The following is a 22,134-nucleotide window of genomic DNA, read 5'->3' as shown; positions in this document are numbered from 1 at the left end:
ATGCAGGCTAATGAATGTCCTTGTAGTCCTGTGTATTTGTGCACTGGACAGGCATCCATATTTTGTAGTAGTTTCATTTTGAATTTGTCTGTGCTTTTCACATACTGATTGAGGAACTGGCGTAAAGATTTTAAAGATGTTTTGGCAATATTACACATTGTTGTGCACTGCCATTTTTAGACTGGATGTTTTGGTTCAGTAGAATGGGGAGGTGATACTGAGTTTTCTGGAGATATTTTTGTGACCAGAGTTTATTGTTCCATAATGGTGTTAAGTTTTTCATATTCTCGTCCACTGCTATGTATGCAATTGGGTTGGTTTGCTTTTGTTTATATGCTTCTTTATTAAAATATAGGTCTCTGGTCGTGGTGTGACTCCATTCACCTCCACAGATGTTTAGGAAGCTATTTTTGTTGATATTCCGTTTATTGAGAAGTCTTCTTTGTAGTTTAGTAGTTAGTTTTGTTAGTGGTTTCATCCTGTTTAAAACTAAAATAAATAACTTCCTTTTGAGAAGGATGGCACTGTCTATGAGAGCTTCTAGGATTAATTTGCTATGGTAGGTTTTAAGGGTTGTGCATAATTTCTCTCCTGTTTTTAAAAAGGTTTCTGAAGGACTCTGTGGCGGAACACTTTTTGTAAAATATTTTTTTGGTATGCTTACTTGCCACTACATCAAGATTTATAGGTGCAGCATTAGCAGTAGTGGTAGCTGAAGTCTTGTTAATCACTTTCGGTTTCGTTTTACATTTTGATAGAGGGAAAGTTTCTGTACTGGAAGCTTGTTTTGTTTCAATTTGACTGTATTAGCTGTTTTGTTTGAACTTCTTGTACAAAATCTGCTAGAGGTGGATGCTTATTTTGATTTGCACTACTTCTGCGTTGCTTTCTATGGAGTTGCTTTTTAGTAAGCATTCTTTGGGGCCTGTTGGAGAAAATAAAGTGTGGGTTGGGCTGTTGTGTAGCGTATGCGTGCTTTGTGCATGGGTGTCTGAGTATGATGGTAAGGATGATTGTGGAGGTGTGCGAGTGAGTTGGGAAGGCTATTCTTGTATTTGTGCGTTACTATACTAGGCTTCAGATGACAATATAAAGTTTTGAAATGGTAAGGGGAAGCACTAATACTACTTCTAATGGTAACGGTTAATATACTTGTTTCTTCTACAATACTAAAATGCTAGTGTGTTTGAGTAACAGTGGTATTTGATGGGACAGTTGGAACCCCGCTCGGTTTAATCTTGGTGATGGCTCACCGCCGTGCTGTATGCCTTATAAGGAAGTCCTAACCATCTACGCATACAGGTCGTCCTTTTGAAGATTCTGTACTACAGAAGCTCGGTCTGGCGGTCTAATTGAGACTTCTAGCTATTCAAGAACTTCCATGAATTAAATACAAAGTTGACAAAGGAATTTTGAAGCTATTCGAGAATGCACTGAAGGCATCAGCACTACAAATACTCAATGAGAGGAGCAATTCTTGCTTTGTTTTTGGGAAACCTACATGTGGCCCTGGAATGCATGGTGATTATCAAGAAAACACGTGCCTCTCTCACCTGAAGAAAGTTCATGCAATGACAGCCTGGAAAAACTGAAACATGTCGGGATTTTTTTTAGGTGATTTGAGTGATATACTCAATGAATGTATTCATTGTACTGTGTTATTTGGTTGTTTAATTTTCGTTAAATTTTAGTGTGGTCATTTGTTTGTTTATTGTGTTTTCACCATCTGTGTAATGTTGGGTCTGAAATTTTTATGAGTACTTTTTCTTAACTATTATTAAAAAATGTTTTAATTTTGGGTACATTGTGATAATACTTAGTCTATTTTTTCTGGACTACAAGTATAGGGAGGCCTGTAACCACATACCTGGTCTAGCATAGATCAGTGAATCTGGTAATTTTGAAATAGGAGTAAGGGCACAAAGACCCATTTGTACACAAAGGAGAAACAGTTAGAACATCATGCTAGTTTTGTACTTACTTTTTTGTATGGAAAGAGTAGGTTTCTTCCAAGTCCTTGTTCGTACTTCAGACGCTGCTGCTTTTCAGAAGAGTGGTCTTCACTGCAATTGTGAAATAAAGAAGTTAGTGAATGTGTGTGTTTATAGCACTTTTGTTAATGTAGACTTTTTTGTAGTACTGTTTTCTTACAACTGAGCCTAGTATGCACATGCACTTTCCTTTGCCTATGTGCATCCTGTATATTTTATTGAGAATCTGTTAGTTGAATATGTTTTACAAATGAGTAGAATAGTAAACTTATAGAGCACACTTGTTTTTTTAATGTTATTTTAATTGATGTTAAGAGAAAGAAGACAATCATTTGCATTTTCTGCTATTTTTACAGGGTAAATGGCAGAGATTGTACAGAAAAGCATGCAATGTATGCCTTTGTGAAGGTGTGGGAAATAAAGCAGAAGGATTTCATATAGAGGCAGGGGTGTCGTTTGATCTGGGAGCCTTTCTAATGATATTGTCTGTGTGTGTGCCTGAATGAAGATGCATGTACTCATCCTGGCTGCGTGTAATTTAATAACACACTGGACAGTCTTTCACAATTATACTGTTCTCCCATTTTAGAATATGAGAAAATATTTTTTTTAGATAGGTGTATGTGTGTAAAGAAATCTTTGGCGACCTGAAAGGTTTGCAATTGATACTTCATCACAGCAGATGGGAGAAATGACAGTAAGTTCATTTTACAGTTTATACAGTGTAAGTGGTAGTTACTCTGTTCGTATATTTATTTTATTTTACATTTTTAAAGTGCTTACACAGCCCGCAGGCATCGAGGCGCTGTTACAGAAATTGTTTTTTAGTTGCGTAATAATTTTGTCTTAGTTGCGTATTTATAACGCGCTTAAACACCCAGAGGTTTCTAAGCGCAGACCCTGGGATCGAACCTGTGTTGCTTCGTGTCTTCTTGCTTCCAAGGCGCGCGCGTTGCCACTGAGCTAGGCTCCCGGGATGTAGTGTATTCCTAGAAGAGCTGTACATGTACTGTGTAGAAAATATTCATACCTGTAGTCTGTTCATGCATGTGGGTGTGCATGAATCTGCAAGTAGAAATCTTGGGGAATTTTATAGCAGTTCTTGCTGTAGGTCCTTTGCAGTCACAGCCGAATTGTACTGAGAGTTATCAATAGTACATCTACAGTGCTGATCTGTGACGACAGAGTTTGATGTAGAGTTCTTGGTTGTGATTAGTGAATGATTGTGTGACTGCTTAACAGTAGCCAATGAGGAAATGGTGCAGAGAGTGCAGTGGAAAGGGTAGAAGGGCTGCCCCAATGTAACTTACGCGCTCTGTGGACAGCGCGGCTGTTCGCAGACAGGACATGCCACATCCGGGGTTTCCGAGCATGAAGTGGGAGTGTATTTTGAGGATTAGCCAATCAGGTGTTGAGGTTCTGCTTCATATTGAGAGAGGCTGTGTGTAGTGAAGATGGCGGAGGTGCAGAAAGTCAGGGTGTTGATGGTTGGAGATATGTTTGTGAATGGTTTGGAGCAGTATGCTAAATCTAGGAATGTGGCTAACCATTTTGACACAAAAAGGAGTGGATGTGGTGTGGAGCACTGTGCCTGATTTGAATGTGCAGGCAATACTAGTAGTTTGTAAGGATATGGCCAGGTTTCATAGTCCACATGTAGTTGTCCTACACTGTGGTGCTGTGCATTTGGGCTATGTCAGTGCCCCTACTTTGTTGCAAGATCTGCAAAAATTGGTTTGGGCAATCATGAAAGTCCTTACAAATACCAAGGTTATTTTTTTCTGCTTTGTTACCTAGAGCAGTATGGGAAAATAGTTCAGTTTTTTGTCCTCAGCAAAATATTGTTAGGTGTGCAATCAACCGAGGCATGTTTGCTTTCATGCTTAGAGCTGGTATGTTCTTTTGTAATAACGAGAACATTGATTCTGGTAATGGCGTTTATTTTAAAGAAGATGGCATTTCTTTATCTTTTATGGGAAATGCCATGCTGTTTTGGAACATAAGGGTTGCTTTGGAGAAGCGAATGAAGATTTTTGGAGGAAAATAAGAAAAGAAAACCAAAATAAAAGGTGTTCCTGAAGCATCTGCAACAAAAAAACAAAAAAAGTCTATTTTCAGAGCCAACCTCAAAGGGGAAATGGGGCACACTATTTAAATTTTCATTCCCCACAGTCAGAGTTCGATTTGTCCGCGGACAGCGTGTATTACATGCAGAGATTTTGGGGTTGAGAGGCATGCAAATGAGACTGAGCAGAGCAAGGGATTGGTCAATAAGGTTTACTGGGTGTGTTTAAGGAGAGAGTTTGTCAGTAGGTCTTTTTCCTGGGAGAAGAGCAGATAGCTATGGCTGTGAATTTCAGAAAGCAGATTGTTTGGATTTTGGGAGATTTGTGGATGAATTGGTTGGAGGTGCAAGCAGATCGCTGTGGAGTGGCTGCACATCTTCTCTCATGTGGAAGTGCACTGGCATGGAGTGCATTGAATGAAATGATTGGATTTGGTACCTCTGTGCTTTGGTGATACAGTTTAGTACATGTGTCTGGAATCTTTGCAATTTGCAATGAAATCAGGATTTGGGAAAGTCATGGACATGTATCCACACTCCAGAGTAAATTTTTCCCAAATGTGGTTGCGTTCTTTTTCATTTGGTCCACAAATGGAGAAAGCAAGGCGCAATGTTAACAAGGCTGTTTGTGCCTTTGAGAGATGTTGGTATGTCCTCATTTCAGAATGAATGTAGCACACACATTTTTCGCAGAGATGGAGTACATCTCCTGCAATCAGATTTTTCTGCAAAATATACAAAATGTATTGCAACCTTTTTTGGAATTACAGCAATTAATTCTCTGCAGTAGGTGTTGACCATTTCAAGTTTTTGAAACACAGAAACACCACAAAAAGGCTATTTTCAAAGCCACCACTTCCTCCTATAGAAAAGTGCAATGGTTCTGATAGGGCAGCCCCCTGACCCCAAAATAAATGTCCGTGGACTGTCCACGGACTTCTAAAAGTGCACAGGGCCCTGCACTTTTTGTCACTTCTATTTTTAAACTGTGAAAGGCGGCTCTGAAAAGAGCCTTTTTTTCTTTTTGGTTTTTGTTGCTTTATATTATTTATTTATTTTTTTAAAACATGACACAAGGAAAGGAGGGTAAGGAAGGGACACCAACCATGGGGATAAGAAAGGGCAGGTGGAGAGAGGAAGATGTAGGGTGGGTCTTATTCAGGTAGGTCGCAGACCTTCTCATGCTCCTTGACCGCAATCTCGAAAGCAGTCTGAAGGTTTCCCCCCCTGCAGAGTACTGCGTCGCAGTACACGCACAAGATTGTGACCCTCGTAAAGTAAGGGTCAACAGCATCCATGAATGGCCTGTGAGGCAGCTGGAAGGATGCACTGTCCCAAAGGAGTGTCTCTTGTAGTGACAGGTGCAGAAACGGAGGATGCTGCAGAGGAACTAAACCTACTACGTTTATTGCAAGGTACAACCTTACGAATAGCCCCACCGTGAAATGACTTCAGGTGTAGTTTCATTGATGTAGTACCAAAGCTATACGAACCAGGATTGCCACGACTCGGCACCATGCGGCACAGAGTGCAGATCACCTTGTTCGCATGAGCTTTTGACTTTCCATCAACGTTGGTAAATAACCGCCACACCCAAGACTCACAATGAGTGCTAGTAGGAGGGACTTCCACTACCTCATCCTCTTTATACCTCTCCTCTGCATCCTCACACCTGTTCCCCTCTGCAGGCCCTTGGGGACATGGGGATGTTGGAGGGGGTGGGCGTGCTGATGCAGAGGCAGTAGCAGCAGAAGCAATTTGGGATGCCATCTGGAAGGTTAATAACCAGGAACTAGGAGCCAGTAAGCAAGAACATCAACCTGCACAATTGTCCTGTGGTAAATCCAAAAGCAGAATAAGGATCAACTCCCGGGTGTGGCCTTTTATAGGGGTGCTGGGGCACGCTTCGCGGACACCTGCCCCGTCCCCAAACACTTCTAACACCAAGAAAGGGCTAAAAAGTTCCAAAAAGTATCTAGATTGGCAGGGACATTGTCTGGGACATGTGCAATGGTGAACTTTTACTGTAAAATACCTTGGATTGCTTAAACAGCACTTTTTAAATGTTCAGGGGCCCGGACAGTGTCCGCAAGTAAGGACACATGCTCAGCATGGGTGCGGTCACATGATGACGTTGTAGACACGTTCGCAAATGGGACGGCTGTTTGCAGGACACCAAATGCAAAGGGATGGTTGTGCGCATGCGCACGACTGTTCTACGGACAGTGTTCGGGTCCCCGAACTAATTAAAAGTGCGACAGACAGTTGCAGAGAGGCGCTATGCTCGTAGGACCCGTGTGTGTGCTGCACATGTCCTTGAAGTATAACTCTACAAATATAGTACTTGAATATGAATTATGAGTATATCAATGTTTAGTTCCTAACTGTTACTGGCCTAGATATGTCAGTAAAGGAAAAAAGAGGGAGCGAGACATGCGATGTCATCAGTGATGTCCTGGCCGTTAGTCTTAGCAGTGCACGGTGGTGGGGCGAGTTATGGTTGCTTAGATTATCATAACTGGTGAATTTCAAGGGTTTTTCGGTTTTCTTGGAACCCTAACGTCCCTTTAACACATTTTTTTTTCACTGAATATATATATTACATACATCAGTTACAGCACGTTCATACTGTAGCCTGCTGAATGACTTGCAAAACAGACTGCTTGATGGAGCATCATGGCATAACAAATGGCCTCCGAGGAGGATCAAGACACATGGAATGAGGGCAGCCAGGAGTAATTACTGTTTGAATAAGACAAGGACCTCACACTCAGCTTAAAGACAGTGTTAGGGGAATCCCTCATTGAAGCTGCATCACAAGGTATAAAACCCTTGCAAGACAGACTTGCAGTCCTAGAGACCCTGCTAGGTAACAAAGGACACAAACAAAAGGGCAGACACAGTGAAAGGAGCAGCCAGTCCAGACGAAGGGCCATCTACTGAACACCCTTTAAAAAGGGTTGATAAACAGGGGAGTAAACAGACCCGAAAGAAGAAGAAGTTACTCTCTTACCTGGTAACGTTCTTTCGATGGGATGCTCCAACGACGTATTCCATATCTATGACAGTAATCACCACAGCTGTTTTGCTTCGGAAAATCTTTCGGCGTCTGCGTCGATGACATCGATACGCCGCCCTCGAGGACCTCCTCCGACGCCCGACATCACTGGATGTTATAAGTAGGATGCAGGACGCCCGTAGCCTCAGTTGTAGTTTTTTCCCCCAGAACATGTGGCACCAGTCTCCTGCCAGTCTGACCACACAAAGAATTGCGGAAACGTAAGCTGCAATCTCAGAAGAAATTCTGTAGCGAGGAAGGCAGGGAGGAAGCGATATGGAATACATTGTCCGACCATCCCATCGAAAGAACGTTACCAGGTAAGAGAGTAACTTGTTCTTTGAGGGGATTGGGTCCTCCGACGTATTCCATATCTATGACAGACTCCCAAAGCAGTACCAATACAAGGAGGTGGGAAAAGAATTTAGAATACAGAAATTTAGAATGCCCAATCAAATTGCGGAGAAAAGGACCGCCTTGCCAAAGGCCAGATCTTGCCCACGGATGGAATCAAGGGAGTAGTGACGTACAAAAGTATGGACCGAAGCCCAGGTGGCTGCATCACAGATATTACGAATAGGAACACCCCTCTGTACAGCAGTAGAGGCAGCCATACCCCTGGTAGAATGGGCCTGCAAGCCGACCGGTGGGTCCTTACCCGCCAAGCGGTAACATTCAGAAATTGCCAGAATAATCCAGCGAGACAGTCTGCTTAGTCACAGCTTGTCCCAAACGCTTTCCAGCGTAACCAATGAAGAGCTGATTGTCCACTCTGACCTGGGACATGAGTGAAATATAGAAGCTTAAAGCTCTCCTAGGATCGAGCCTATAGAGCCTCTCCTCTTCCTTACCAGTATGCAGAGGAGGATAAAATGCCGGAAGAATAACCTTATGGCCCAAATGAAATTCCGGCAACAACTTCGGAAGAAAGGAAGGACGAACTCCAAGGACAATCCTGTCCTTAAGAAATACAGTGATGGGTGGCTTACCTGAAAGTGCCTGTAACTCACTCACTCTGCGAGCGGAAGTGACCACAACCAAAAATACAGTTTTAAGAGTTAACAGTCTCAAAGGGCACTTATGCAAAGTCTCAAACGGAGCACCCATTAGAAACTTGAGGACAAGGTTCATATCCCAACTGGGCACCTGGAAAGGTGACGGAGGGAACACATTAGTGAGCCCTTTTAGAAACTGAGAAATTAAAGGGATTTTAAAATAAGAACTCTTCAGACGAGCGCTTAAATATGGACAGCGCCGCCAGGTAACCTTTAATGGTACCCACTTGCAAGCCCCTGTGGCCTAAAGAAAGCAAAAAAGCAGCACCACAGGAATGTCACATGAAACAGATCCACATTCTTAACCCTGCACCAGTCGCAGAACTTTCTCCAACGGCAACGGTACAGGGACTTAGTTGCGGGCCTTCTGGCCGAAAGCAACACCTCCATCACGTCTTCAGGGAGGTCCCAATCCTTATACCTCAACCTTTCAGAAACCAAGTGTGAAGGTTGAGGGATCTGACCTCTGGATGGAGAACCCGACCTCCCTCCCATGAGAGGAAGACGACGTGGAGGGCAGATGGACAAGTCAAGAAGGTCCGGAACCACGTCCTCCGGGCCAATGCTGGAGCAATGAGCATCATCCAGGAACCGAACCTTCGTAGCCTCTGCAGCAATTGCGGGATGACAGGGACTGGAGGAAATGCGTACAGCAGTGGGAATGACCACTCCACCACGAACGCATCTCCTAAGGCTCCTTTTGGAGAAAATTCCCACGAGCAGAACCTTTCGCACTTTCAGTTGACACTGGAGGCGAAGAGATCCTCTTGAGGGGTCCTCCAAAGGGCGAAGATCTCCAGGAGAATCTCCTGAGCCAACTCCCACTCGTGAGAGATCGCGCTCTGCCTGCGCAGAGCGTCCGCTGTCTAGTTTTCGTCTCCGGCCAGATGAACTGCCGATATCGAAACGTCCTGCTGGATTGCCCAGAACCAGAGCTGCATCACCTCCCTGCACAGAGGAAGTGACCCTGCCCCCCAATTTTTGTTGAGTTAGTGCATGGCCACTGTGTTGTCCGTCAGGATCAGGACATTCTTTCCTCACACAGTCGGCAGAAAAGCCTTCAGGGCAAGCCTGACGGTCCTCAGCTCCAACAGATTGATATGGAGTCTGGACTCCGACGGAGACCAACGACCGCTGACTGTCAACTCGTTGTCATGAGCTCCCCATCCCTTGAGGGATGAGTCCGTCACGATTGTCACCTCCGGCCAGGGTAGCCAAAATGGAGCCCCCCTCATCAGATTGCCTTCGACGGCCCACCACAGAAGGTCCTGGGCGACTGAGGACGGCACCTGAACAGGGTCAAACATCCTGCCAGAGGACTGAGACCACTGGAGCTTGAGTGCCCATTGCAAAGATTTCATCTGCAACCTGGCCTCTGTCACCAGAAGAATGCAGGATGCCATGAGGCCGAGCAATCTCAAGAACTCGAACGCTGGGAGACTTTGAGCATGCTGAAACTTGTGCACCATCTGCTGAATGTGACGAGCCCTCACCTGGGGAGGAAAGCACTGCCCCGGGGAGGTGTCGAGCACTGCTCCGATGTGCTGGAGCCTTTGAGTTGGCATCAAGTGGGACTTCTTTAAGTTGAGGGAGAAGCCCAGCTTGTGGAGGGAGTGGCAGGTGACTGACAGATGATCCAGGACTTGCTCGGGAGAGCGCGCCCTGATCACCAAGCTCATGGCAGTGGTGGCAGCGCATCTCAGGAAAGTGGGGATTCACGTCTACCCCTACCTGGACGATTGGTTGAAGACCTTTGTGGCGGATGTCAATCCGAACGGCAGGACCCGAAACTGAAAGTGCGAGTCGGCAACCGCGAACCTCAGGTACTTCTTGTGCTTTGGATGGATCGGCACATTAAAATAAGCGTCCTTGAGGTCCAGAGACACCAACCAGTCCTGAAGACGAAGGGCCTGGAGGACTTGAGAAAGAGTAACCATGTAACCATCTTGAACTTGTCCTTCCTGAGGAGTTTGTTCAAACCGCGCAAGTCCATGATGGGTCTCAATCCCCAGTCTTTCTTGAAAATCAAAAAATAAGGGGAATACCATCCTTTGTTCCTCTCCGCTACAGGCGCATTTTTCTCCAGCAGGGCTTGAATCCCCTGCATAAGGAGCGGATCCGGACTCTGCAACGAGAGATTCCCCCGGTGGATTGTCACAAGGCCTCTGCCGAAAGGGAAGACAGTAGCCGTGGGCTATGATCTCCAGAACCCACACATCTGAAGTAATGGCACGGCATTCGACAAGATGCTGCGCTAGCCTTCCCCCAACCGGCGAACCATGGGACATGGCCTCATGACTGAGCTGAAGCGACTGTGGCGTTGCCTGAGAGCAAAGAGGCAACTGCCCGAGCGGCCTTGGAACCTAGAGTACCCTGCTTTCCACCTCTGGCACTCCTACGGTGGCCCCTTTGACTGGCAGCTCCTCTCGATTTACCAAAGGATGAGTAATCACAAAAGGAATCTCCCCTCCATTGCTGTCCCCTAGGACGAAAAGGCAGAGGTTTGCGAACTGCAGCGCCCAACGAGTTTGCTGCAGCTTTGGAGGTCTGCAACCTCTCAAGGCTCTCGTCAGCCCTGCTGCCAAAAAGATGTTCACCGACAAAGGGCATGGTGAGGAGCCGGGCTTGCACATCAGGAGCAAAAGCCGACTTCCGCAACCACGCAAACCTGCGTATTACGGTGTTCGCCACCATGGCCCGGCTGACGCAATCTGCCATGTCCAAACACGACTGAATGGCCTCACACATGGCATCCTTGCCATCCTGGACCATAACAAGAAAACCATCCCATTCGTCCCCTCCGGGAATACATTCAGCCGCTAAGGAAATAGTTCCACAGAGTGTGCGTGAAACGTGACAAGGCACATACAGAGTTGGCTACCTGAAGAGCCATTCCCCCGGAAGAAAACACTTTCTTCACCCAACCATCAAAACGCTTATCCCCATCAGGAGGGATGGTAGGATACGACGCCTGCTTTTCTGGGGCCGTAGCCGCGTGCACCACCAAACTCTCCAGAGTGGGGTGCTTGGTCAAGTAGCAGGGGTCGCTACTGACTGGGCGGTATTTTCGCGGCAAAGACTTGCCCACTGCCGGGAGACTCTCCGGAGCAGTCCAAGCCGCCGCCACCCTCTGTAGAGCCATATGGAACGGCAGTACCGGGTCAGTTGGTGGACCTTGGTCGAGGATATCCATGAGGTCATCCTGAAGAAAATCCCCTGGGGGAGCAGACCACCCCAAGTACTAGGCGCCGGTACGAGGAGTTGGCATGGGTGCCAGCTTCAGGCCTACAAAACTCCACCTCCGGAGAGGTGTCCAGACCACTGGCGTCGTGCAGGGACTGACGCAGGTCCTCAATCTGGCTATGGCCCGAGAGAATCTCATCTGGCACCGTATCAGAAACCATGCCATCATCAGAGCCCTTATCCACCTCTGAAATGTACTCAAGATGGCGGAAAGAGGGCACAGAATGGGGAACAAAGCAATGCTTGACCTTGGCCAGAGCCTTTCTAGGGGGGAAACCACCGTGCCCCAGGGTACCCCGTCGAAACAGCCTCGAAAGGTGTCCAGTGAATCGGCGTCGACAGCATCGATGGCGTCGACACAGGCCTCGAAGGCAGAGCCCGAGCGTGTCCCGACATCCTGGGCACCGACGACTTCTTCGGAGGTGGAGCCACGAGAGTCCCTCGACGACCTCGGCGCCACAGGCGTCGACGTCTTCCTCAAAGACATCACAGGCTCACACGGTCTCGAGCGCGTCGAGGACCGGGACCTGGAACGGGCGTGACTAGAAAGATTCCCCTTGTCCGAGGGGGACCGCTGCCCGCGAATCGTGCAGACCACCCGAGCCCGAAGGAATACGAGCAGTGTCTCTAGTCCGATCACGACCGACCCCACTCGGAGGCACAGACAGACCAGTGCCCTGCGATTCAAGAATCGCTAGCATTTTCTTAACGAAGGAAGCCCATTCCTCTGGCGTCGCATGGTTGGTGGGATAAGCGACCCGCCGATGGGTGGAGTCCTCAGATGAGGACAGGGAAGGCGATCAATGACGGAGCTTCCGTGAGTGCCTCGAAGAGGCAGAGGAGTGGCGGGACCCACTGCGGGACCGAGACCCACTGGACTTCTGACGACGATGCGGAGAGTCGCCCCTCGAATGGACACCTTACCGACCGACAGTTTCTTCTTGCGCTCCCACAAGGCTTTGGACGTAAGCGACTGGCAGTCGACACAATCATCCGTGTCATGGGTCTCCCCGAGGCAAGCGTCGTGCGAGTCCGTCACCGACATCTTGGACTCGCAGTCCCCGCACTTCTTGAAGCCCGGACGCGGGGTGGAAGAAGAGGTAGACATCACGAAGGACTTTAACTTCACAAACGAACAGGTTCGGAGAACCGAAAGAGCCGAAACTCCAAAGAGTCGAGGCATGCCGAGATCTCTGAAGCGAACACGTTCGCGGAAACAACGGAACTGAGGCTACGGGCGTCGTGCGTCCTACTTATAACATCCATTGACGTCAGCCGTCGGAGGAGGTCCTCGAGGGCGGCGTATCGACGTCATCGACACAGAACGATTTTCCAAAGCAGCACAGCTGTGGCGATTACTGTCATAGATATGGAATACGTCAGATAACCCAATCCCCTCGAAAAAACGTTTTTACTGCCCCGGGTCAAGATACAGGATAAATAAGCAAACAATGCATTTCAGAAACTTCAGAACGCATTCCTCCTAAAACCAGCCACAACAACCTCTTACCCCCATCCTCAAGGGTTCAAAATACAGGGGACACAGATACCTCCTCTGATAATTATCAATCACACGATCACTCCAGCAAATAGCTACACAACAGCAATAAAAAAGCCAAAGTGCAGAAGGAGAGTGAGGATATCGCTGAAATGTTTGAACGTGAAGGTATCAGACATTCTAGAACAACAGACTGGTTGACATCCCCCAAAGTGACGGCGTACATGGCGCAGAGACTACATAAATGCCTAGAAAAAGAAGCAGAGTGTTAAGACCCGAACTGCTGAGGAAAGTGCCTAAACACCAGCGCTAGACCCATTTATGCTCAGCTTTATAACTAAGGCATTCAAAGATGTACATAAAAGCTATGGACAGAGCATGCAAGAGTTGCCAGGATAAACTCCTAGATATTGCAGATCCATGGCAAAGATAATGGAACTGGCCGAGAGGGCGAAATTTACTGGAGAGCCAGTAGATACACAAATATTATCCAACTGGGCCCAACAATCAGTATGCATGCTTGGCGATGCAAACTGCGCGCTCATCACTGAAAGGAGTAGCATGCTCTTTAAAATAGAAAATAAACTGGGTGACTTAGCCTCTTACGAACCGGCGAGGCAGCGCATGGCCTCCTGTTTGGAGAAATTAACAAGTTTGTGGCAACGTTCATGCTGGAAAGAGCACAATCATGGATACACAAGATTTATTTTCCCCAGTAGAGTTTTTGCTGGGACTGTTCGCTACAGAGGTCGATAGACTGGTCGTTCTAATTCACAAAGATGAAATCAAGGGCCCAGAGTGCAGTACTGGGAAACCGGACAGCAGGACACATTTTGCCCAAGCTGCAGTAGCGGTTCCAGAGGCCACAGGTGTAGAGGCTACTACCGGCCAACAGGTGCTAGCGCAGGCGAGAATCCAGGGCTACGAATATCCCCCATGGGAGGCAGAACACAGCAATTCCTAGCAAACTGGCATGCCCCACACAGATGTGCATACAACAACACACCTTACACACAGAAGAGACACCGTTAGATGCAGAATTAGAGCTACTAAGAGCAAAAGGAGCACTAGAGAGCGCAAAACCCCAGCCCATAGAGTACTACAGCAATATGTTTCTAATACACAGGAAGGGAAAGGGGAGACGAGTGATACGCTGAAGATTATTAACAGTTGGTTATTATACCGACATTCCAAGCTGGAAGGAATTCATCTCCTCAGAGATATCCTCAGGAAGGGAGACTGGCTAGCCAGGCTAGACCTGAAGGATGCTTACCTCACAATACCCATAGCAAGTGAGCATTGTCCCTACATGAGATTTTGTTTGGAGAGAGGCAATCTTGGCAGTTCAAAAGCCTGCCTTTCGGACTGTTATAAGCACCCTGGGCATTGGTTCATAGACATAATTTCGAATACAAAATATTCAAAAGTCAAAAAGTCGAAAAACAAACGTCGAAAAAAAAAATGTCGAATTTTTTTTTTAATGACGTTTTTTTTTTTCGAAATGGGGGGGTTCCCCACCAAACCCCCTTTTTTTTATTTTTACCTATTTTTTTTCACAGAAACTAGAGCCCAAAAAAAAATATCGAAAAAAAAAATGCGACATTTTTTTTTTTCGACATTTTTGATTCGACTTTTTTGACTTTCGAAATTATGTTTTCGAAATTATGACTGGACACCCTGGGCATTCACCAAACTCATGAGACCAATAGCGACAGCATTAAAAGAATGAGGGGTTAGGATGATACTATATCTAGACAACACCCTGTTCCTAGCGCAAGGCACAGGAAAACTGCAAGAACATGGTTAATGGGCAAATGATCTATTATCCCTGGGGTTTTTAGTAAACAAAGAAATCTGAACTTGCACCAAGCAAAGGCACGAAGTACGTAGGGCTTGTGATATATGACAGGAAAGCAACATTGGAGCTTCCAGGTTCCCCCCCCAAAAAAAAAACAAATTAAAATAATTCGAATGCACGGGTTTATTTTATTTTTTTGGTCCTTTTGTTTCAAAACTATTGAATTTCAAAACAAAAACCCTTTCACTATAAACCCATATATATATATCACTTCCTCGATACAAGAGATTGTTCCAGGGCCACTACACTACAGAGTGCTACAGATACAAAAAATCTGCCATCTGCAAGAATGGCTGGATTACCACCAGTTAAAACGCATACATTAGTTTTCAAAAATATATTAGCAGAGTTTGCTCATTAAAATGTTCTTGATTAGCAAACAAACCCATTTGATCAGCAATGTTGTACTAATATTTTTAAAGTCACCAGAAGTTATTCGTAGCCAGCACTCCTTGCAGGTCCCTACACGCATGTGTAGTGTTTCGAATTTACATTTAGTGTGGAACAAAGATTACCATCTGTTCTCCCTCTTTGCTGGTCAATTTCATTATACAGCAACCGTTCTGCAGTGATTTGCTGACGGCATTGAAGGCTCAGGCTAAGTTGTGCTGCTTCTTCACTTTTCAAATACATGCATCTCCGGATCTCCTTAAACTGCATGGGGCGCCCTCCAGGTTATGTTTTAGTCCTGAATTGTCTGGTGTGACTGGCCACACTACACTGCATAGGTTTTTGCAGCAGCTAGGTTGTCATCAGAATGGTAACACCCACCTCCTGAGGAAGACGTTCAGTTAACCATCACTACACGTCGAAACCGGTCGAGAGATAAATTCTACAGGGATGTGATCTTTGCATCTGTTATTCCTATCCACCCTGACAATAGATTGTGAATTATTTCTAATGTTTGTAAACATCGCAATAATGTGCGTCATTATGGGGACTAGTTATGAATTCTCTTCCCCATTGGTTCTTAGCATGTTTTTTGTGTCTTTTAGTACTTTGGATGTATGCCACTGTATGATGAGTTGTGTGTGTATGAATGCAACATGTAGGTTGAGTATGAGTGATGAAGTTTTAGCCGATTTTCGGCATATTGTTGCTGCTGTTTTGCTATGTTAAAATGATCAGTGTATAATTTTTTGTGATTTATTCACTTGTTTGCAATTTTTGTATCACTTTAATTAAATTTTGATACATTTTTTCTAAACCTACTATGCTCTCGACATATCTTTTCTGTTTTTTGATGTTATTTGTACCCAAGACATAGTTGTGTACCAGTGAAGTAAGACGGTGAGATGAGTCGAGCTTTGCACATTCTTTAAAATTCTGCTAGACCTGCAGGTGGAGGAACTTAGTTTACTTACTTGACCTAAGAGTAATGAACTCGACCCATGGTGACAGGGACACGACAACAAAATAAAATGTGCTTTCTGTGAAATGGTGCATGTCATCACAAACCCACTATGTTTGGCACACTGTTGCCATCCAGAGGCCAGCCATGCACCACAGTAAAACGTTTGACATTTACTGCAAACAAAATAAATGCTAAATGAAGGTTTCAAACATCCTCTGCAAATGGTAATTGCCATTTATGAAGATCTACTTGACTATGCTACAGTGTATGGAAGTGCAGGAGATTTGTAGACGTACAGACTGGATGGAACTATTGATCACTACTTTGCATAAACATCTAGTTAGCATTGTGTATTAATTACGTAAGAAAGTAAGAGACTAAGCAGAGTGGATGCATAGCAGGCAGAGAACTGAGCAGTACTAGGTGGAATATTATAGTTTTCAGCCATCTTGCTTTCAGGGTAGCTGGTATCAAGCAACAGGGCAATAAGATAGAATGTCAAGGAGTATGGGATCAGCTCATGGGTTGAGCACCAGTTGCACAGATGAATGCAAACGGCAGATTACAGAACCAGGTGTGTCATCAAAAGTATTTGGCTGTGTGATCATGCATATTTTTAAAAATGTTTACTCATCAATAAATACATCTTCCCCAACAAAATTAAATATAGTTGACACTGAGATTTAGATACACAAACCTAAACGGTACTGTAAAGCATGGACACAATGCAGTGTTTTGAAGTAGCAATACTGTAATTATGCATTATGTAACAATGTAAACTTTTAGGAATGGAATTGCATGACTGTCTTTTAAAACTAAAGTCAACACATACTGGTCTTTGGATAGGATATAGTTCGCTAATAAAAGTATCATCCCGATTACTTCTGGTTCGTAATTATTTGAAAAAGAAAATCTTGCCTAGAACTCCCACACAAGCCTTTGGCACTTAGAGTCGAGGAGAGGATTAAAGCTGTACATTCTCTTCATTATACCCTGTGAACTTGCAGCGAACAGACGGTAGAGAGAGCCCGAGGGCAAGAGAGGAATGCAGGGAGCGCTGTTCCTTCATTGTACAGGGTCACCAAAATAACTAGTTTTGCTATTAGCAAACCTACAGAATTGCATTGAAAATTGCTAAGCAGCACTGCTTTTATTATGCCTCGAGTTAGTGCCATTGGTCGAAGAAGAAAAAAAAACAGTTGCACTGGTGGCTACACAACATAGAAGCATGGAACAGTGAAGCCATTTTCAGAGACACACCGGAATGGATTATAAAATCAGACACAAGTCAGGATGGGTAGTGTGGTGCCAGCAGATGCAGACTGGCGGCAAGTGGCCAAAGGCAGAGCTTGACCTACACCTCAACTGCTTAGAACTATTTGCAAGCTCCTATGGAGTGAAGGCCTTCACTAAAGACAGTGAACTGCTGCATACTGCTCAGGATGGACAATATATCTGCAGTATGAACATCAACTATCTAGGCGGCACGCAATCCAAAATGTTAGTGCAGCTGGCAAAAGAGGTCTGGTGTTACTGCCTGGAGAGGAACATTACAGGAACAGCAGAATATCTTCCAGGTGAAGATAACGTGGTATCAGATTAGAATTCCTGCTAGCTACAGGACTCCAGCTACGGGATGTTAGAGCAGTTTTTGAGAAGTTGCACAACATTTGGGGTCCTCTACACACAGACCTCTTTGCATCCATGTTGAATGCTCAAGTTCCCAAATACTTCACCTGGAGATTAGACCCGGGTGCTCAGGGTACGGATGCATTCCTGCAGGACTGGAACGGAGCAGTCATTTACACATTCCCCCTGTTCATGATGATGGCCAGAACGCTAGCAAAGATCTTCAGAGAGAAAGCGGAAGTAGCGATAGTAGCTCCAGGCCAGGAGGAAAATCGCAAAAGTGGTTTCCAGTTTTGATGGAACTTTGCTTGTATATCCCACAGACCATACTGTTCCAGCAGGACCTACTGACAGGGCCAATAGGACTAGTTCATCCACCGACACAGAACCTCCAGTTGCTGGCTTGCAGAGCTTCAGGCAGTGATGGAACATGTCATGAATTTTGGAACGAGCTTCAGAATTCATCAAGGAATCATGGGCCCGGTCTACTTTCAGGAGCTGTGGCACTGCATTGGCAGCACTGGGAAGCTTGGTGCACTGAACACAGTGTTCATCCCGTTTCTGCCTCGGTAACTGTCACAGGAATGTAAAGCATTTAGGACAGTAGCAAATGTATAGATCTGTACGCCTATTCAATAAGTGTTGTGGGGACACCATTACAAAAACTAAATCAACCATATTACAGAATAGATGCTAATGACCCACCTTGCGGTAGGCAGGGTTGAGCAGATGATCATTACCACTCATAACAGAAACATGGCAGTACGTGAGGAAAGCCAGCTGACAAGAACTACCACCAGTGAGAGGCGCGGGCACATCGCCAGAATGGAAACCTGTCCCCACTCAAGTCCAGCTCCATGCATCGTCAGCTCAATCGTCATACGAATACTCCAGTGAGGATTAGAAATCTGTCCACGCTTAGAACAACTCCAAAATGCTTGTGTGGGAGGATAGCCAGGGTCCTGCTTGGCACCCGTGCTATCCAGCGAAAATGGCAGAGGAGTAAACACAGAATTTCATATTACTCAAAGCGTTTGCTTCCGTGAGCCTCATCAGGTAAGGAAGGACCACTGCTGGCTTCCCAACAGAGCCTTACGAAAGCGTGCCGCCTTATGAACAAGACATATGCCTTCAATACACTTTGTAATTCCAAGCTACAGGAACACAGATCACCGAAATGTTAGTTTCTAAATTTGTAAAGCAAATTCCAACACTCTAAGTTAGTAAGTTTTAGAATGAGAAGTTCTACATGGGTCTAAAACGACATCAAGTTTGTAAGAGAACTGAAATAATAGCACCCAGGTAGCCAAGCAGAACCAAGAAGATGCATGACCAAAGAATTCCGATCCGCCATTTTTCCTATATGCACCATTCCCTCTCAAATGTGATCAGTCGCACCCTGAACCCTCCGGCAGCCATAACCCCAGAGTGGGTGCTTCTATTTAAAATGGGGAAAGAGCCGGGTGATCCTCAACAAGACTCTAGGCCCGATTCACAGACGTGTTTTATACTGGCACAATCCCATAGGAAAACTCTGAATCAGCCCCTATGTGGTCCGGGCTGAGGGTGGGGATGGGGCAAGTATGAGGAATGAATGCCACATGAAGGGTGCCAGTATGGAAAGGGAGCACCCCCTACCCCCTTAGATTCGACATCAATGCTAAATTAACAGATCCACGAATACTGGGGGAGTGGGGGGTTGGCGAGAGAGGCAGAGTGTAGAAGGGCAAAGATTATCTTGCAAAAATGCATCCTTTATCGGACATATGGCGACAGTGTTCTAAGTTTTTCCTGTGGTCGCCCCGAACGCCCAATGAGAAAGAAAGTATGAAGCCACACTCGTGGTAGTCCGCGTCAGATTAATTCCACCAGTGCTTCTAAGGAGTACTTAAACAGTCTTGTGTTCAGGTGGAACACCAGTTGCTTTTTCGCTGCGTCACGATTCCAGTTCATTACTGCTTGGCCCCAGTTCCATTCTGGACAATGCACTTCAACAATGTTAAACTTCAGACACGTGTTTTGCTCCATTTGGAGATCCTATGGCAAGTGGAAATCCAGAGTGCTAACTTCTAGACAATTCACCAGATCATCCTGAAAGGCCATTTTCAATGTGTTGGCTCCATCAAGTACACAAAGTGGGAGAGGTTACCCTTCTGATCTAGGGAATAAAAGTGAAGGCCAAGAAAACGTGGATGACTCGAGGCACTGGCTGAAATTAAATATTATGGAGGCTATACAGAACACAGTAATATCGCAGTAAGACCATCACCAGACATGGACACTGGCTCGCAAGGAGAAAACTAGGGAACAGTCCTCCTAATGCTACGCTCCAGTCAAAGTCTCCTTCAGTTTAGAAAAGAACGAAAGACCGGACTCTTCCAACAACACACTGGTGTAACCTAGGTTCTGGCAATCTCATGCACAAGCCCATCGGTAGAGTGTACTGTGATAAGGACTATCGTTTCCTTGAGGTCTTGTTAAATTCTCCTTACCAATGTTCGCTGTATGACCTGTACAGCCCTCCGTTTCTCCCAAGCTAGATCTGTGCTCTGAAAATATAGATTAATAACCTGCAGATTCCGTTGAAAAGGAACCTGCCATAAGGAAGCAGAACCAGGCTCTCAGAATACAGCGAACATTGAAAGAACCAATATTTGTGGTTCATACCATGTACTGTAAAATCAAAAAGGAAAATCAGATGACAAGGAAGGGCTCAACTAGGACAACTAGGACTGCTACCAGCACAGTTTCTGGGCTGCAGCTTGGAAAGGAGTCCCCCTCTATCGTAGACTGGGACCAAAGATATTATTGAAGCTATATGTTATGTTAATGTTATGGGAAAACTATTTGCTTCCCTCCTTCTGATCGGTTCCGGCGCTGGGCACTATCGGCCCCCTGCAGAGATCCCTTCCACGTCGGCTTCATGAAGAACGGAAGCACAACGGTGAATATCCTTATAATTAACATCTTGAAGACAAACAAACATCAAACAAGGGGCACCTACAGTGTATGCAGCGTTTATCGACCTCTCGCAGGCATTCGATAAAGTGGACGGATCGCTTCTGTGGAACAAGCTGAAAAACTGGAAATGCCCAGACGCCATCCTCAACCCCATAATTGCGCTGCACACTAATACCACGCTAAGTGTCCGTCTGAACAAACAAGGCTCTCTATCAAAGGAAATTCCAGCTAACAGGGGAGTCAAGCAGGGCTGCCCGTTGGCCCCGGCGCTCTTTGTCGCCTTCCTGGGAGACAAAAGTCTGAAACCACTGTGCGCTCATTTCCTCCGAAGTTTGGTGGCTCCAATCTCACCCACATTTTATATGCGGATGATATGATTCGGCTCGACCAGACGCCCATTGGCCTCCAACGCAAGCTAGAGAATCTAGTTCACTACATGGACATTAACAACCTGTCCATAAATAAGTTGAAAACTAAAATCATGATATTCTCAAAAAAATCAGCCATCGATGAAAAATATCAGGCCCTGGCCTATACACCAAACAAAAATTGAAGTGGTCTTGCACTTCAAATACCTTGGAGTAATTCTTGACGGAAGTATGCAAGAAACAAAAATGAAACAACATCTATGGGCAAAAACAAAAAATCTAACTTCCCAACTGAGAATGGTGGATCGCAAGTATGGCAAATTTTCCTTGGTTCCGGCCATTAATTTTTACAAGGGCAAAATGGTTCCTACCCTGACTTATGGCATGGATGCTACACTTACCATACCTACCTCATTTTGGCAGAAACTGGAGGGATTCATCTGGAATCAGCTCTCGACCTTCCTAACTCTATTCCCATCGCGGCTGTGAGAAGGGAGTTAGGTCTCATATCATTGAGTGCCACTGTGAGCGAGTCTACATTAGCTCTATTCAGAAAGACCCTCACAAAAGATGGGCTCCCCATCTTCAACGTCATTGCTCAAGAGATGGCTTCTACGAAGTGCAAGACTCTCGTGAACTGGGCCGAACTCCAAAAGAACAAACTACATGAACTAGCATGCACAACGGAGGACCTCATCACTAATCCCCAAAGAGTTAGCAAAAAATTGAAAAATCAGGATTGGATAAATACCAACGACCGAGCTTCGGCGTGCAAGTTGTTGAACCATCTTCCTCCTACGTTTAATAGGCTAAACTCTCCTTTAGCCTATTGCTTAAAATTTCCGGACAGGAAACTAAGGTCCATCTTTTTAAGAGCCCGCTTAAACATGCTTCACACAAGAGAAATCTTGGGAATAGGACACCAAACAGTCACAAAAATCTGCAGATTATGTAAAGCCCCAGATTCTATTGAGACAGTTCGCCATCTCCTCCTGAACTGTCCCTCTTTAATCCAAGAACGTACTGCCTCCCTGAAACCCTGTTGGGTAGATTC

The 22,134-nt window shown here is 45.5% G+C and overlaps 1 protein-coding gene across 6 annotated transcripts in view; it reads right to left on the bottom strand.

The window, feature by feature from the left end:
• The window catches only part of LOC138468255 (uncharacterized), a 733,586-nt gene that overhangs the window by 531,605 nt on the left and 179,847 nt on the right, over positions 1-22,134 (bottom strand). The window contains exon 2 of one of the 6 annotated variants that reach the window (XM_069608731.1): positions 1,982-2,063. The exons of the other annotated variants lie outside the window; for them this stretch is intronic. The gene's annotated coding sequence lies outside the window, so the exon portion shown is untranslated. The remainder of the gene's footprint in view (positions 1-1,981; positions 2,064-22,134) is intronic. 6 annotated transcript variants of the gene reach the window in all.

Source organism: Ambystoma mexicanum, chromosome 4q (genome assembly GCF_040938575.1).
Source record: "Ambystoma mexicanum isolate Mex_15411 chromosome 4q, UKY_AmexF1_1, whole genome shotgun sequence".
NCBI classification, from domain to species: Eukaryota; Metazoa; Chordata; class Amphibia; order Caudata; family Ambystomatidae; genus Ambystoma; species Ambystoma mexicanum.
The sequence above is the reverse complement of the archived record's forward strand: the minus strand, read 5'-3'. Positions and strand labels throughout refer to the sequence as shown.